The sequence below is a fragment of the Calliopsis andreniformis genome, unplaced genomic scaffold (genome assembly GCF_051401765.1).
Source record: "Calliopsis andreniformis isolate RMS-2024a unplaced genomic scaffold, iyCalAndr_principal scaffold0189, whole genome shotgun sequence".
NCBI classification, from domain to species: Eukaryota; Metazoa; Arthropoda; class Insecta; order Hymenoptera; family Andrenidae; genus Calliopsis; species Calliopsis andreniformis.
In genome coordinates, this window is record NW_027480598.1 from 351,240 (window position 1) to 355,963 (window position 4,724).

Sequence of the window (4,724 nt, forward strand, 5' to 3'; positions counted from 1 at the left end):
ATCCTCAATCCTCAATCCTCAATGCTCAACCCTCAATCCTCAATCCTCAATCCTCAGTCTTCAAACCTCAATCCCCAACCCTCAGTCCTCATCCTCAATCCTCAGTCCTCAATCCCCAATCCTCAATCTTCAACCCTCAATAATCAATCTCCAATCCTACATCCTCAAACCTCAATCCTCAATCTTCAATCCTCAATCCCGAAACCTCAAACATCAATCCTCAATCCTCAATCCTCAATCCTCAATCCTCAATCCTCAATGCTCAACCCTCAATCCTCAATCCTCAAACCTCGACCCTCAACCCTCAATCCTCAATCCTCAACCCTCAGTCCTCATCCTCAATCCTCAATCCTCAATCTTCAATCCTCAATCCCCAATCCTCAATCTTCAATCCTCAATCCTCAATCCTCAATCCCCAATCGTCAATGCTCATTCCTCAATCCTCATTCCTCAGACCTCAATCCTCAACTCTCAATCCTCAACCCCCAATCCTCATCCTCAGTCCTCAATCCTCAAACCTCAACCCTCAATTTTCAATCCTCAATAATGAAGCGCCAATCCTACATCCTCAATCTTCAATCCTCAATCCTCAATCCTCAATGTTCAATACTCAATCCCCAATCCTCAATCTTCAATCCTCAATAGTCAATCTCCAATCCTACAACCTCAAACCTCAATCCTCAATCTTCAACCCTCAATCCCCAATCTTCAATTCTCAATCCACAATCTTCAACACACAACCCTCGACCATCAATCCTCAATACTCAACCATCAACCCTCATTCCTCAATAATCAACACAATTTAGTGAATTCTCAGGACTCAACACTCTATCCACAATATTCAATCATCAAATCTCAATCATCAAACATCAGTCCTCAGCACTCAATCCTCAAACCTCAGTCCTCAATATGGAACCCTCAATCCTCAATCCTCAATCCTCAACCCTCAATCCTCAATCCTCAATCCTCTATCCCCAATCCTCAATCTTCAATCCTCAGTCCTCAATCCTCAATCCTAAATCCTCAATCCTTAATCCTCAATCCTCTGTCCTCAAACCTCAATCCTCAATCCTCAGTCCTCATCCTCATTCCTCAATCCTCAATCATCAATCCTCAATCTTCAATCCTCAATAGTCAATCTCCAATCCTTCAACCTCAAACTTCAATCCTCAATCTTCAACCCTCAATACTCAATCCTCAATCCTCAATCCTCAATCCTCAATCTTCAACACACAACCCTCAACCATCAATCCTCAATACTAAACCATCAACCCTCATTCCTCAATACTCAACACAGTATCCTGAATTCTCAGGACTCAATACTCAATCCAGAATATTCAATCATCAAATCACAATCCTCAAACATCAATCCTCAGCACTCAATCCTCAAACCTCAGTCCTCAATATGCAATCCTCAATCCTCAATCCTCAATCCTCAGTCTTCGATCCTCAACCCCCAATCCTCAATTTTCAATCCTCAATAATCAATCTCCAATCCTACATCCTCAATCCTCAATCCTCAATCCTCAATCCTCAATCCTCAATCCTCAATCCTCAATTCTCAATCTTCAACCCTCAATCCTCAATCCTTAATAATCAATCGCCAATCCTACATCCTCAGCGTTCAATCCTCAATCCTCAATCCTCAATCTTCAATCCTCAATCCCCAATCCTCAATCTTCAATCCTCAATCCTCAATCCTCAACCCTCAATCCTCAACCCTCAGCTCTCATCCTCAATCCTCAATTCTCAATCTTCAATCCTCAATCCCCAATCCTCAATCTTCAATGCTCAGTCCTCAATCCTCAATCCTAAATCCTCAATCCTCAATACCCAATCCTCAATCCTCAATGTTCAATCCTCAATACTAAATCCTCAATCTTCAATCCTCAATCCTCAATCCTCAGTCCTCAATCTTCAAACCGCAATCCTCAGTCCTCAAACCTCAATTCTGAATCCTCAATCCTGAATCCTCTACCTTCAGCCCTCAGTCCTCAACATTCAGTTGTCAATCCTCAATCCTCAATAGAATATCCTCAATTCGCAGATTCCAATACTCAATACTCAATCTGCAAACTTCAAATCCCTATCCACAAACATCAATTCTCATCATTCAAACCCCAACACTCAGTCCCCAATCTTCAATATTCAATCCTCAATCCTCATTACTCAATCCACAATCCTCAACCTTCAATCCTCAATACTCAATCTTCAATCATCGATCCTCAAACCTCAATCCTCAATTCTCAATCCTCAACCGTCAATCTTCAATCCTCAATACTCAATATTCAATCCTCAATCCTCAATCCACAATCCTCAATTCTCATTCTTCAATCCTCAATACCCAATGCTCAATCTTCAATCCTCAATCCTCAATCCTCTATTCTCAATCCTCAATCCTCTGTCCTCAGTCCTCAAACCTCAGTCCTCAACCCTCAGCCCTCATCCTCAATCCTGAAACCTCAATCCTCAATCCTCAATCTTCAATCATCAATACTCAACATTCAAACCTCTATCCTCAGTCCTCAAACCTCAATTCTGAATCCTAAATCCAGAATCCTCAACCCTCAGCCCTCGGTCCTCAACATTCAGTTGTCAATCCTCAATCCTCAATAGAATATCCTCAATTCACAGTTTCCAATACACAATACTCAATCTGCAATCTTCAAATCTCTATCCACAAACATCAATTCTCATCATTCAAACCCCAACACTCAGTCCCCAGTCTTCAATATTCAATCCTCAATCCTCAATCCTCAATCCACAATCCTCAACCTTCAATCCTCAATACTCAATCTTCAATCATCAATCCTCAATCCTTAATCCTCAATTCTCAAACCTCAACCGTCAAACTTCAATCCTCAATACTCAATATTCATTCCTCAATCCTCAACCCTCAATCCTCAATTCTCATTCTTGAATCCTCAGTACCCAATCCTCAATCTTCAATCCTGAATCCTCAATCCTCAATTCTCAATCCTCAATCCTCTGTCCTCAGTCCTCAAACCTCAATCCTCAACACTCAGACCTCATCCTCAATCCTCAATCCTCAATCCTCAATCCTCAATCTTCAATCCTCAATACTCAATCTTCAAACCTCAATCCTCAGTCCTCAAACCTCAATTCTGAATCCTCAATCCTGAATCCTCAACCTTCAGCCCTCAGTCCTCAGCATTCAGTTGTCAATCCTCAATCCTCAATAGAATATCCTCAATTCACTGTTTCAAATACTCAATACTCAATCTGCAATCTTCAAATCTCTATCCAGAAACATCAATTCTCATCACTCAACCCTCAACACTCAGTACTCAATGTTCAATACTCGATCCTCAATTCTGAATCTTCAACCCTCAATACTGAATCTTCAATCCTCAATCCACAATCCTCAGCCCTCAGTCCTCAATCCTCAATCCTCAATCTTCAATGCTCAATCCCCAATCCTCAATCTTCAATGCCCAGTCCTCAATCCTCAATCCTAAATCCTCAATCCTCAGTCCTCAATCCTCAATCCTCAATCCTCAACCCTCAATCCTCAACCCTCAGCCCTCATCCTCAATCCTCAATTCTCAATCTTCAACCCTCAATCCCCAATCCTCAATCTTCAATGCTCAGTCCTCAATCCTCAATCCTCAAACCTCAATCCTCAATCCTCAATCCTTAATCTTCAATCCTCAATCCCCAATCCTCAATCTGCAATCCTCAAACCTCAATCCTCAATCCTCAATCCTCATTCGTCAATCCTCAGCCCTCAGACCTCAATCCTGAACCCTCAGTCCACATCCTCAATCCTCAATCCTCAATCCTCAGTCGTCAATCCTCAGTCCACAAACCTCTATCCTCAACCCTCAGTCCTCGTCATCAACCCTCAAACATCAATTCTCAATGCTCAATCCTGAATCCTCAATCTTCAATCCTCAATCCTCAATCCTCAATCCTCAGTCCTCAATCTTCAAACCGCAATCCTCAGTCCTCAAACCTCAATTCTGAATCCTCAATCCTGAATCCTCTACCTTCAGCCCTCAGTCCTCAACATTCAGTTGTCAATCCTCAATCCTCAATAGAATATCCTCAATTCGCAGATTCCAATACTCAATACTCAATCTGCAAACTTCAAATCTCTATCCACAAACATCAATTCTCATCATTCAAACCCCAACACTCAGTCCCCAATCTTCAATATTCAATCCTCAATCCTCATTACTCAATCCACAATCCTCAACCTTCAATCCTCAATACTCAATCTTCAATCATCGATCCTCAAACCTCAATCCTCAATTCTCAATCCTCAACCGTCAATCTTCAATCCTCAATACTCAATATTCAATCCTCAATCCTCAATCCACAATCCTCAATTCTCATTCTTCAATCCTCAATACCCAATGCTCAATCTTCAATCCTCAATCCTCAATCCTCTATTCTCAATCCTCAATCCTCTGTCCTCAGTCCTCAAACCTCAGTCCTCAACCCTCAGCCCTCATCCTCAATCCTGAAACCTCAATCCTCAATCCTCAATCTTCAATCATCAATACTCAACATTCAAACCTCTATCCTCAGTCCTCAAACCTCAATTCTGAATCCTAAATCCAGAATCCTCAACCCTCAGCCCTCGGTCCTCAACATTCAGTTGTCAATCCTCAATCCTCAATAGAATATCCTCAATTCACAGTTTCCAATACACAATACTCAATCTGCAATCTTCAAATCTCTATCCACAAACGTCAATT